This window comes from Pristiophorus japonicus, chromosome 5 (genome assembly GCF_044704955.1).
Source record: "Pristiophorus japonicus isolate sPriJap1 chromosome 5, sPriJap1.hap1, whole genome shotgun sequence".
In the NCBI taxonomy this organism is placed as follows: Eukaryota; Metazoa; Chordata; class Chondrichthyes; family Pristiophoridae; genus Pristiophorus; species Pristiophorus japonicus.
This window is the reverse complement of record NC_091981.1, coordinates 266,064,520-266,078,551: the sequence shown is the minus strand read 5'-3', so window position 1 is coordinate 266,078,551 and position 14,032 is coordinate 266,064,520. Positions and strand designations below refer to the sequence as shown.

Here is a 14,032-nt window from a genome sequence, read left to right as displayed (position 1 = left end):
GGCCTTTACGGAAAGGCTCAAGTACTACTTCACAGCTAACGACCTGACGGGGAGCACGGACGCAATGAGAGATTAGCGTAAGGCGATATTGCTTTCCAGTTGTGGCGATGAGGTTTACTGTCTCGTCAGGGATTTGCTGGCACCCGGGAGCGCCAGGGACAAGTCATACGAGGAGCTGACTGAACTCATTCGTGACCAGTTAAAACCAGAGGAGAGCATTCTCACGGCCAGATACAAATTTTACCATCACTGCAGACCCGAGGGCCAGGATGTCACCAAATATGCTGCGGACCTCAGGAGACTCGCGGTGCCGTGTGATTTTGGCGCACACCTTGATGAGGCATTACAGGACGTTTTCGTTATGGGGATTGGCCACGAGGGCCTCCTTCACAAGCTGTTAGCCACTGAACCCACAGTCACTCTGACAAAGGCCATCGCCATCAGCCGGGCACATATGACCTCGACCTGTAGCACCAAGCAAATAATCCACACAGTCTCGAACCCGGCAGGCACTGTCCACAGGATAGCGCCCACCACGGACAAAACTGCAGAACGTGGCTCTGCCCGGAGCAGAGAGCATGAACCTCGGGGTCCTGGAACTCAGAGTCCGCTGAGGGGGGCCAATCAAGCAGCACCATGCTGGCGCTATGGAGGAAGCCATGGGGCTCACCGGTGCAGGTTTGCGGAGTACACGTGCAATACCTGCCACATTAAAGGCCACCTTCAGCGTATGTGTAAAAGAAATCTGACTCACCGCGTGGCTGAGGAGGATGATCCACTGTTCAGCGAGGAGCAGGTAGAAGAAGATGAGGTGTTGGGACTGTATATGTGACCGACGATTCGCCCCCAGTGATAATGGAAGTCAAAATCAACGGAGTCCCAGTGAGTATGGCAGTGGATACAGGATCGCGTCCGTCGTTGATGAGTCAGAGAACTTTTGAAAAACTGTGGGGTAACCCGGCTGCACGACCCAAGCTGGTCCCGGTCCTGGCAAAGCTGCGTACCTACACCAGGGAACTGATACCTGTTCTCGGCAGAGCGGATGTGCAGGTATCTCATGGGGGCGAGACGCACGGTTTACCCTTGTGGGTTATTGCAGGCGATGGGCCGACACTACTCGGCAGGAGATGGATGGGGAAAGTCCGTGGGAGCTGGGACGACTTCATTCCTCCACAGGGTGCTGCTCCCCGGGTTCCCAAAGAGCAGTCTTGTAGGTGCAGGCCAATTGCCGGGGTGCGGGCCAGCGGGGCGCTGCAGGCGATGAGCGAGAGGTCCATCGATGGCCGACAAACCGGGGGGGCCCACGCAGAGAAAAAGTCGGGCGGCGGTAGAGACTACAGCGGCGGCCGGAACGGCAGGAGAGGAGGCTACAGCGGCGGCCGGAACGGCAGGAGAGGAGGCTACAGCGGCGGCCGGAATAGAGGAGGCTACAGCGGCGACCGGAACGGCAGGAGAGGACGCTACAGCGGCGACCGGAACGGCAGGAGAGGACGCTACAGCGGCGACCGGAACGGCAGGAGAGGAGACTACAGCGGCGGCCGGAACGGCAGGAGAGGAGGCTACAGCGGCGACCGGAACGGCAGGAGAGGAGGCTACAGCGGCGACCGGAACGGCAGGAGAGGAGACTACAGCGGCGACCGGAACGGCAGGAGAGGAGGCTACAGCGGCGACCGGAACGGCAGGAGAGGAGACTACAGCGGCGACCGGAACGGCAGGAGAGGAGGCTACAGCGGCGACCGGAACGGCAGGAGAGGAGACTACAGCGGCGACCGGAACGGCAGGAGAGGAGACTACAGCGGCGACCGGAACGGCAGGAGAGGAGGCTACAGCGGCGGCTGGAACGGCAGGAGAGGAGGCTACAGCGGCGGCCGGAACGGCAGGAGAGGAGGCTACAGCGGCGGCTGGAACGGCAGGAGAGGAGACTACAGCGGCGGCCGGAACGGCAGGAGAGGAGGCTACAGCGGCGGCCGGAACTGCAGGAGAGGAGGCAACAGCGGCGGCCGGTATGACCCGGGAGAACGCTACAAGTTTCAATTCTAAGATCTTTCCAGATGGGCTTTTCTCTCCGCACAATCGATCCAGCCTCCTTAAAAGAAAAAGCTTCCACTGCTTTGCTATGTGTTACTTCCCCTACATCTACAACAACGACCCGAAGGACGCAATCATTCCACCGCAGTCCCTCCTACCATGGTCGTTGTAATGAGAGGGCTCGGATCATCACCAACGTGCGGATTATCGGTAATACCTGCAATGCTGGAGCCGAGGCCAGAATTTCCCCCCCACTTCAAGTGTGATTTTATACCTTCTTCTTTGTCAGCGAGCTCAAGATGGCGGCGGCCTCGTGGCAGCAATGCTCGGCAGACAAAGGCCAGCAGAGCGACTAAAATGGCGGAGCCCAAGGAAAGCCTCGTGGGAACCACAAGATGGCATCTTAAAAGGGCAATGCACCCGGGAGCCTTAAAAGGACCCCACACCATTGGTGGACCCCACAAAGAGACTTTTGTGAAGCAAGAGCAAGTCTAGAGGAGTAATGAGACTGGTATGGTGACGTGTGTGGTTAAGAGTTCAATTTTTTTTTGTGTTGATGCTGGTTGGTCACTGTGTTTAAAAAGGTGAAACGAGGAATATGAAGGATTAACAATGCTGAATGGGTACTGTGTTTAAATACGATGGACACGAATGATTTACGGAAACAGTCACATCACGGGGTACAGCAAAACAAGTAAAAGGGTTAACGGGCCCGTGACTAATAATGCAAGGGTTCAGCGGCTGCAGATGAACCGCTAAGGCGACTACTGAGCACAGAGGCAACGCACCAGTTGCGATACCCTGTCTCAGCGCAGCCCAGTAAAAAGGGGACAGTGTACCGCCACCATATCTTACCCAGCAGAGCTGGGATTAAACAACTGTTCAGTGCACCTGTAATCTTTTGACATACCAGCTGTACCACATATTGTATGTACCATACTAATGTACCGTCTATGTATACCTGTGTTCTGTTGGAGGTTATACCCGACACTTCATCACCCATGCGTGGATTGCAAACACCACATGCTTGCACCGAATAATCTCTGCATGGGATGGTCATGGACTCACACTCACTAACCCACCAGGACGAACAAGACCGAGGTTACCAGCAATGACTTTTGGAACTGTGGCGGTGGGGGGGGAGGAGTGAGATGTTGTGGATTGTCCAGGTACATTCAATTTATAATATAAGTACAATGGTGCACCACAGAGGGCGCTGTGATGGGAGTCCTGAAAGTACCTGCAAGAGGCAGTATAAAAGGCTGCCCACCACACCTGAGAGGCACTCTGGGGCTGAACAATAAAGGACCAAGGCCACTGCAGTTATTGCAACACCAGACCATGTGGAGTCAGTGATTTGTGTGCTACATACACCACATGTATGGTGGCCGGGAATTGACTCAGACCTGGAACAGTGTGTTCGCAGGTGCACGACGTGTGCCCAGCTGGGCAATGGCCACAGGGAGGCCCCGCTCAGCCCATGGCCCTGGCCCACCAGGCCATGGTCACGTATTCACGTAGACTACGCGGGCCCGTTCATGGGAAAAATGTTCCTCATTGTTGTTGATGCGTACTCGAAATGGATCGAGTGCATCATATTGAATTCGTGCACGACATCCACCACTGTGGAGAGTCTGCGTGCGGTCTTTGCGACCCACGGTTTGCCAGACATCCTGGTTAGCGACAACGGCCCGTGTTTCACTAGCTATGAATTCCGGGAGTTCATGTCGGGTAATGGCATCAAACATGTCAGGACAGCACCGTTCAAGCCGGCCTCCAATGGCCAGGCGGAACATGCGGTCCAAATCATAAAACAAGGCATGCTCCAGATTCAAGAACTCTTCCTTCAATGCCGCCTATCGTGTCTCCTGCTGGCCTTTAGGTCCCGACCACATTCGCTCACGGGAGTACCGCCCGCGGAACTACTCATGAAACGTACACTAAAAACTCGGCTGTCCCTCATTCATCCAGTCCTGTCAGACATTGTTGAGGGCAAGCGCCAATCCCAAAATGAGTGCCATGACCGTAACTCAAAGGGGAGATGTATAGAAATCGATGACTCTGTATTTGTTCTTAATCACGCTTTGGGGCTCAAGTGGCTTGAGGGTACTGTAATTGGCAAAGAGGGGAATAGGGTCATAGTGGTCAGAGTTAACAATGGACAGATATGCCGCAAGCATCTGGACCAAGTAAAAAAAAGGTTCAGCATGGACACTGAGGAACCTGAGGAAGATCATGAGATGTTGCCCACACCACCGCCAGTGAACGAGCAACATGAACATTCAGCAGCATGCACAGTCCCAGCGGCCAGCCCGGACAAGCCGGCATCACCACAGGTGACAGACGCATGCCAAGGCTCAACAAACAGAGCCCCAACTGCGGCGCTCCACGAGAGAGCGTTGACCACCTGAAAGACTTAATTGACCCCACAAGACGTGGGGGGGGGGGGAAGGTGATGTCATGTATGTAACCTTCATGTAACTGTAACCTTCATGTAACAACACTGCATACTATATACACCTAAGAAATGCACACCTTGACCACAGGGGGTTAACTTGCGGGAGACACTCCTAGCCTGGGCTTTCAGGTATAAAAGGGGAAGCTCCACCCTCCTTAATCTCTTCTTGGTCCTGTGAATAAAGGTTAGCTCAGAGAGTGACTTTGTCTGCAGAATGTGCCACGTGTGAATTTATAGTAGTGTGTAAGGACACAACAAAAGGCGTTAAGTACAAGAAGTGGCTTCACATTAATCAGTTAAAAATTGCCAGAGTAAATACTGCACTGATCTTGTTTACCACAGACTATGTTACAGATCCTCACGATTGTCAGGACGACACCGGTCACGACCGAAGCTGAGGGAAGATGGAGAAGTGGGAGCTGCAGCATGACTCATGAATATCATCAATCATCAATGTGCTTTGAGAAGCGACAGTGCACTGAAGATACGGGAAGGGGAGAGTCTCCGCTGGAGATGTTCATGGACTATAGTAAATCCCCTACGTGTGGCATGCAACTTACGAGGTGGGGACCAAGTTAGGCCATCCGCTTTTCTCTCTCTCTAAGTTTAAAACCCATTATACAGCGGTCATCCACCTCACAAAAACATAAACAGCAGAGCTATCAGAAACCCCTCAATGTTTATGATATGTGAGCCCTGAGGAAATAAACCATATGAGGAATCTATAAGGATATTTCCCCCTCAAGGTGGGGAGTTTGTAAGAATAAAAGTGTTTATTAATGACAAAATTGATTCTATGTATGTATAAATGTTGAAAGTGTAGATTATATGGAAAGGCTGCAGTTTGAAGAGACAAAATGGATGCTGTTATATATGTAAACTTGTATATACTCTGTACAGTCACCAGAGGGCTCTTTCCCTGGAGTCCCAAGGGATCCCATAATCCCTTGGGAGCACAGGTATTTAAGGAAGCCTCACAGGTTGGAGAGGCACTCTGGAGACCTGCAATAAAAGACTAAGGTCACACTTTACTTTGAGCTCACAGTATTCAGACTGACTCTTTCTCCATACATAACAGATACCATCCCCAAGTTCATGTCTCCACGGTTCTGAAACTCACCAAAGTGGAAAAGATGTTAATTGGAAAGCCATTAACCTAATCAAGGTATGGCACCGGGTCCTCCAGGCAGACACATGTGTGAGGAGAGCCAATAAGGAACTGCCCTGGAACCAAGATCCAATCCTGGGGCTTTCAGAGGAACAATGGACTTAAGGGATATAAAAACCCAAGCACAGATTGCTTTTTCTCCCCTTCTCTCCTGAGCACACAGCAAACCGCCCGCTCAAGACCAGCTGAAACAGCAGGCCGTGTGCTCAGCCAGCCAGCCAGAGGAAAGTGACGTATACCTTTTTATAAATCATTATTGTAACATTGTATCTGTTGTAACTAAGTCGATCTGTAGGATAGCTGACGACTGCTGATAGATGTGCATGTGTGTGTGTTTAATAAACTATTCCAAATTGTTTTAAAAGAATCAGTCTCACTGTCAATTTAATGACAAGAGATTTAGAAATCTTACAAAAAGGCAGGCTGTGCTAAACATATTCATTTAGTTATTTACAGGAATTAACAATCAGATGATTATCAACGGATCATCCATTTCCGCCACCTCCAGCGTGATCCCACCACCAATCACATCTTCCCCTCCCCTCCCCTCTCAGCGTTCCGAAGGGACCGCTCCCTCCGTGACACCCTGATCCATTCCACAGTCACCCCCAGCAGCCCCTCCCCTTCCCACAGCACCTTCCCATGCCAGCGCAGGAGATGCAATACCCGCCCTTTTACTTCCTCCCTTCCCACTGTCCAGGGCCCCAAACCCTCCTTCCAGGTGAAACAGCAATTTACTTGTACTTCTTTCAATTTAGTATACTATATTCACTGCTCACGATGTGGTCTCCTCTACATTGGGGAGACCAAGTGCAGATTAAGTGACCGCTTTGCGGAACACCTCCATTGACTGCAAGTATGACCCTGAGCTTCTGGTTGCCTGTCACTTTAATTCTCCGCTCCACTCCTACTCTGACCTCTCCATCCTCGGCCTTACACTGTACCAATGAAGCTCAGCGCAAGCTCGAGGAACAGCACCTCATCTTTCGTTTCGGCACTTTACAGCCTTCTGGACTCAACATCGATTTCAACAATTTTAGTCCATAATCTCTGCCCATATTTCGTTCCTTCTCCTTGCCTTCTTTTTTACAAAAACTTCCCCCACCCTGCCCCTCTCTGTTTCCCATGGCAGCTGGTAATCATTCCACCATTCACACCCTATCTATGCTCATCTTTTGTTTCCTAACTTGTGCTATTACCATCTCAATTCGGTCCATCATCCCCTTTGTCTCTCAAATCTCTTCTGCCTTCCACCCTATCAGAGACCTTCCCTTTTGTCTTTCCACTGCCTCCTCCCTCCCCCTTTCAGAGCCCCCGCACTTCCTTAAGAATCTGTTACATTTCGAACTACTGCCAGTTCTGACGAAGGGTCATCGACCAGAAACGTTAACTCTGTTTCTCTCTCCACAAATGCTGCCTGACCCGCTGGGATTTCCAGCATTTTCTGTTTTTAATTTCAGATTTCAGATTCTAGCATTCGCAGTATTTGGCTTTTGTAGAAGATTATCAACAATGTTTTCTCTCCACGTCCCCACAAAGGCATCGACAGTAAATGCCAGCTGATAGAGTTGATTCCAACAGTGTCCTAACCTCGTATCTACATACACCTTGCATTTATACAGTGTCTTTAATGTAACAAAATGTCCCAAGGCACTTTGCAGGATCATTATCAGACAAAATTTGACACCGAGCCATACTAGGAGACATTAGGACAGGTGACCAAAAGCTTGTCAAAGAAGTAGTTTTTAAGGAGTGTCTTAAAGTAGGAGAGGTAGAGAGGTGCAGAGGCCGAGAAGTTAAGGGAAGGAATTCTATAGCTTAAGGCTAGACAGCTGAAGGCATGGCTGCCAATGGCGGGGCAAAGGAAATTGGGGATGAGCAAGAGGCCAGAATTGGAGGGTTGTAGGAGTTAACGGAGATGGGGAGGGGCAAGTCCATGGAGGGATTTGAACATGGATGAGAATTTTAAATTCAAGGCCTTGCTGGACTGGGAGTCAATGTAGATCAGCGCAGAATTGTGGCAATCATGAGCAAGATTATCCTTTGCCCCTTCCCTATTCCATGGTCTGCAGCACCCAATTGTAGCAAACCACACCACTGCCCCAGTGTAGTTCAGCAAATTCACCATAGACCAAGAATTGGCGCTGGCCTGTGAGGCTCAGTGATCGAAACTTTGCCTTTGAGCCATCAGACAGCTCTCACTAACAGTTCTCGCCAACAAAAAACGTTTGGAAAGCAGATCCCATCATGTCCTCAAGAGAGAAATGTTTCGGCCACTGACATCTGAAGATTTGCACAGGCACTTCCAAGTCATGGTCAGAACTTTACATTGATGGCCTCAGCCCTTCTCCAATTTGGCTATAGGCTGGCAATAGAAAAACAGACCCACTGAAAGCCAGCGAGCTGAAGCAACAGCTCCTGAGGTGTGCCTCGGTGCTGCAAACAACAAGGGCCATTTTGTTTCTGTCGATGCATCGCTGCCAGAATCATTGACACTTCCAGTGTCTGCACTGGAACATGGATGCAGCATCAGTCTGGGAAACGCATGACACAGAGGACAACCCACCAGCAGTGGGGAGTTACAAGATCACTTTGATGAGGGCCTCATAACTAATGAGCACTACAGCAGATGAGTGAGCCACGGTTGGCTTTTCAGCCCAAATGGAAGAACACCTGGAACTGCTCATCTTCTCAGTCTGTCTGCTGACAGCCTGCCTTCTGGCGAGACCTCATGTGCCTCTTTAAATTAATTCTGCAACACAATGTGCAGCTGTGCATCACAATAACATTATTTTAAACGTGTGAAAATACATCTTGTTTTTCTGCAGATGAGGAATAGCAACCCTGTGGCACAAGTTTCAAAACAAGACTCACAAACTCACACGCCGCCTCAAACAAAGAGGTTATTATCACTGTCTGTCAACATGGTTGCCTCAGGAATGTGCAGCGGATCTCAACTGATCTACGCGTATAGATTGACGTGGTGGGTCCCACGAGCTCCAGTTACATAGTACCAATCAGCGCAGTACTGACCGTATACTGACAGACACTGGATTTGTTTTTCATTCTCTTTTAGGAACATAAGGACAGGAGGAGGCCAGTCAGCCCCTCCAGCCTGTTCTGCTCTTCAAAGAGATGATGGCTGATCTATATCTTAACTCCATCCTCCCACCATGGCTCCATATCCCTTTATACCCTTGGCTAGCAAAAATCTACCAATCTCAGATTTACAATTATCAATTGAGTTGGCATCTGTTGCTTTTTGTGGGAGAGTTCCTAACTTCTCTTCTGAATGGCCTGGCTATGATTTTAAGGTTATGGCTGTAGTGTCTCTGCACCTTGTTACAAACTCACACGAGGCATGGATATATCAGACACGGTCACTCTGTGACCTTCACTTTATTTCCAGGAGTGAAGAGTGCTGATCCTGGGTGGGACCTCCCCTTTTATACCTGGAAGCCCAGGTGAGGAGATCACTCCCTTTGGTCAGGGTGTGCATTACAAGGGTACAGGTACAGTATGCATGAATTACAGTTACATACGTATAGTCATTGCAAGATGGTGAAATACATGACATCACCTCCCCGCTTAGGCCTTTTAGTTTCAGAGGTTAAGTCTATCGGGTGGTCGGCGCTCTCTCGTGGAGCGCAGCAGTTGTGGCTCTGGTGGCTGAGCCTCAGCATGCATCTCTGTCACTTGAGGTGATCCCGGCCTGTCCGGGCTGGCCGCAGGGACTGTGCATGCTGAGGGCTGTCTTTGTTGCTCGTACGCTGGCAGTGGTGTGGGTGCTATCTCATCATGCTCTTCTTCCAGTTCCTGCGTGTCTGCACTGAACCTTGTCTTTACTTGGTCCAAGTGTTTGCGGCATATCTGCCCATTGTTTAGACTGACCACCATGATCCTGTTTCCTTCTTTGGCAATTATGGTGCCCTCAAGCCATTTGGGTCCCAAAGCATGGTTAAGAACAAATACTGGGTCATCTATTTCTATACACCTCCCCCTTGAGCCTCGATCATGGAGCTCGGTTTGGGACTGGCGCTTGCCCTCATCAATGTCTGCCAGGGCTGGGTGAATGAGGGACAGCCGCGCCTTGAGCGTGCGTTTCTTGAGGACTTCCGCTGGTGGGACTCCTGTGAGCGAGTGCGGCCGGGACCTGTAGGCCAGCAGGAGGCGCGATAGGCAGTACTGAAAGGAGGATCCTTGGATGCATAGCAGCCCCTGCTTTATGACTTGGACCGCCCGTTCCGCCTGGCCATTGGAGGCCGGCTTGAACGGCGCTGTCCTGACATGCTTGATCCCATTGCCCGACATAAACTCCTGGAATTCATGGCTGGTAAAACACGGGCTATTATCGCTGACCAGGATGTCCGGCAAGCCGTGGGTCGCTAAAACCATACGCAGACTCTCCACAGTGATGGATGTCGTGCACGAGTTCAATATGATGCACTCGATCCACTTCGAGTATGCATCGATAACAATCAGGAACATTTTTCCCATGAACGGGCCCGCATAGCCCATGTGAATACGTGACCATGGCCTGGTGGGCCAGGGCCACGGGCTGAGTGGGGCTTCCCTGGGGGCATTGCCCAGCTGGGCACACATCGTGCACTTGCGAACACAGTGTTCCAGGTCTGAGTCAATCCCCGGCCGCCACACGTGTGACCGGGCAATGGCCTTCATTAACATGATGCCAGGGTGCTCGCTGTGGAGTTCCCTGATGAACGCGTCCCTTCCTTTTTGGGGCATGACTACCCGGCTGCCCCATAACAGGCAGTCGGCTTGGACAGAGAGTTCATCCATCCGTCTCTGAAACGGCCTGACTTCCTCGGGGCACGCCCTGTGTGCGGGCGCCCAGTCCCCAGTCAGGACACATTTCTTTATCATGGATAGGAGGAGGTCCCTGTTGGTCCAGAGTTTGATCTGGCGGGCTGTGATGAGGGAGCTCGCAGTGTCAAAAGCCTCAACCGCCATGACCATCTCGGCGCTCTGCTCCGACGCCCCCTCGATGGTGGCCAGTGGGAGCCTGCTGAGTGCGTCAGCGCAATTTTCGATGCCTGGCCGGTGCCGTATGGTGCAGTCATACGCAGCCAGCGTGAGAGCCCATCGCTGTATGCGAGCTGACGCATTAGCGTTGACAGCCTTGCTGTCGGACAACAGGGATGTTAATGGCTTGTGGTCCGTCTCTAGCTCGAACCGTCTGCCGAAAAGATACTGGTGCATCTTTTTCACACCGTACACACACACGAGTGCCTCCTTCTCGACCATGCCGTATCCACGCTCTGCCTGGGAGAGTGATCTGGAGACGTAAGCCACTGGTTGGAGTCGGCTGTCATCGTTACCCTGCTGCAAAACACACCCAATCCCGTAGGATGAGGCATCGCATGTTTTTTACAGGGGTCATACAAAGTCAACAGTTTGTTGGAACACAGCAGGTTCCTCGCCTTATTGAAAGCCCGTTCTTGACAATCCCCCCAAGACCATTCACAAGCTTTACGGAGGAGCATGTGTAACGGCTCCAACAATGTGCTTAAGTTCAGCAGGAAGTTCCCAAAATAGTTCAAGAGTCCCAGGAATGATCGCAACTCCGACGTGTTGCCGGGCCTGGCCGCCCGGCGTATCGCCTCTGTTTTTGATTCAGTGATCCAGATCCCATCTGCGGCAACCCTCCTGCCCAGGAACTCGACCTCTGGGGCCAAAAACATGCACTTGGCCTTTTTCAGCCACAGGCCTACCCGTTCCAATCAGCGTAGCACCTCCTCCAGGTTGCAGAGGTGATCCTCAGTGTCTCGACCTGTTATAAGGAACACGATCGTTCCAGGGATGGACTTGAGCAAGCTTTCCATGTTTCGCTGAAAGATAGCCGCTGCCGAACGAATGCCAAACGTACACCTATTGTAAATAAATAATCCTTGGTGTGTTGTGATGATGGTCAGAAACTTGGATTCTTCAGCCAGTTCCTGAGTCATGTAGGCCGAAGTGAGGTCCAGCTTCGTGAACAGCTTACCACCTGCCAGCGTAGCAAAAAGGTTCTCCGCTCTCGGGAGCGGGTATTGGTCTTGCAGCGACACACGGTTGATGGTGGTTTTGTAGTCGCCACAAATCATAACCGAGCCATCTGCTTTGAGGACGGGAACAATGGGACTTGCCCAGTCGCTGAATTCAACGGGCGAAATTATGCCCTCTCTGAGCAGCCTGTCCAATTCACTTTCAATTTTTTCACGCATCACATATGGCACCACTCTGGCTTTGTGGTGCACTGGTCTGGCGCCCGGAGTGATGTGTATCACTACTTTGGTGCCCTTGAACGTTTCGACACCGGATTGAAAGAGTGACTCGAATTTTTGCAATGCCTGCGAGCATGAACTTTGCTTCACAGATGAAATGGCGTGCACATCCCTCCATTTCCAATTCATCTCAGCTAGCCAATTCCTTCCCAAGAGCGCGGGGCCATTTCCTGGAACAATCCAGAGTGGCAGCCGGTTCTGTGATCCATCATGCGTTACCACCAAGTTTGCACTGCCCAGCACTGGGATGATCTCTTTGGTGTACGTACGTAGCTGCGTCTCAATGCGTTCCAATTTGGGCCTGCTTGCTCTGTGTGGCCATAGTCTCTCAAATTGTTGGGCGCTCATGAGGGACTGGCTAGCTCCAGTATCCAGCTCCTTGTGCACCGGGACGCCATTCAGTAAGACTTTCATCATCATGGGTGGCGTTTTGGCGTATGAGCTGTGGACGTCGGCCACATGAACTCTCTGAACTTCAGCATCCATGGTTGTTCCCCAGGCCTCATCCTGCATTTCAGACCCCTCATCTGGTTCGTCTGTCTCGCAGACTAGCCTCGCTACTGCCTTTTTGCACATCCTGGCCAGGTGTCCCTTGACATTATAAATCCTACAGGTGTAAAGTTGGAACCTGCAGATTTTTGCAGTGTGTCTGCCCCCACATCTCCAACATGAGTTGAGATTTCTGTTAACAAAAGGGCTATTCCCAGGCATTCCTCTCTGATGGCTCGTTTGGCTGTTTCTAAGCTATCAACGCTGCCTCTTCTAAAGTCAAATCCTTAGTCTTTATGAGTGTCCTGAAAATGCCGTATGATTAATGCCCTCGATGAAAAAGTCCCTTAACATCTCCCCCCTGCAGGCATCGGAGAACTTACAGAGACTGGCCAAACGCCGAGGTTCCGCAACGAAGTCCGAGGTGTTTTGACCCTTCCGACGCCGGTGAGAGTAGAACCGGTGCCGGGCCATGTGTACGCTACTTGCCGGCTTGAGATGCTCACTGATCAGCTGGCTGAGCTCTTCGAAGGACTTGTCCGCTGGCTTTTGGGGTGCGAGCAGGTCTTTCATTAGCGCATACGTCCGTGGACCACAGCTGGTCAGTAGATGCGCCCTCCGCTTGTCAGCCGCTGTCTCTTCCAGCCAGTCCTTTGTGACAAAGCTCTGCTGGAGTCTTTCCACAAAGTCGTCCCAGTCCTCACCCACACAGTAATGTTCTTCTGTGCCACCGGTGGCCATCCTCGTGGTTCGGTGATTCCCGATTCTCGTCGCCAGATGTAGTGTCTCTGCACCTTGTTGCAAACTCACACGAGGCATGGATATATCAGACACGGTCACTCTGTGACCTTCACTTTATTTCCAGGACTGAAGAGTGCTGATCCTGGGTGGGACCTCCCCTTTTATACCTGGAAGCCCAGGTGAGGAGCTCACTCCCTGTGGTCAGGGTGTGCATAACGAGAGTACAGGTACAGTATGTATGAGTTACAGTTACATACTTATAGTCATTGCAAGATGATGAAATACATGACAATGGCCCATTGTCCTAGACTTCCCCACCAGCAGAAAAAGTTTGTGGGGGTGGGGGGGGGAGGGAGAAACGCGCGTTAGCCAGTAAAATTGCCGGTGTCAGCGGCAACTGCAGTTAACGACCGCTGAAAATGGCCGCAACGCTAATGGAGCAAAATTCATCTGCGGAGATGGTGATTGCTGGCGGAGCGCTTATCCGTCCTGTTGGTGTTGCTGGAAGCATCCGACCCGAAGTTTGTGTGCAGGTGCCTCGCCCAGCCTCTGGAAGCGAGGCTGTGGACCTTGCAAGGAATTGTGGGCGATGAAGAGGCCTGAGAAATAAAAGGGGCCATGCACACTGAAGCAATACAAATTAAAATGAAGTGGAACAATGCCATTTTTAGCTTTTTCTGCATTTTAAAAACGTATTTAATATTAAAAAGATGTTCCAAATGTGAACATTCAGCTCTTCCTAACCTCAAAAAATGGGAACAATACCTCAGCGCTCACATAGATGGCCGAGCAAGCCAGGGAAGGGACACCCAGGGTCTCGCACACAGCACTCCAGCTTTTGTGCAAGGGGTCAACACTACAAGA

General features: G+C 51.3%; 1 protein-coding gene across 2 annotated transcripts in view; it reads right to left on the bottom strand.

Annotated features, from left to right (window-relative positions):
• The window catches only part of ptprn2 (protein tyrosine phosphatase receptor type N2), a 1,205,047-nt gene that overhangs the window by 731,750 nt on the left and 459,265 nt on the right, over nt 1-14,032 (bottom strand). The window contains exon 1 of one of the 2 annotated variants that reach the window (XM_070881618.1): nt 755-820. The exons of the other annotated variant lie outside the window; for it this stretch is intronic. The gene's annotated coding sequence lies outside the window, so the exon portion shown is untranslated. Of the gene's footprint in view, nt 1-754; nt 821-14,032 lie in introns of those variants that run through there. 2 annotated transcript variants of the gene reach the window in all.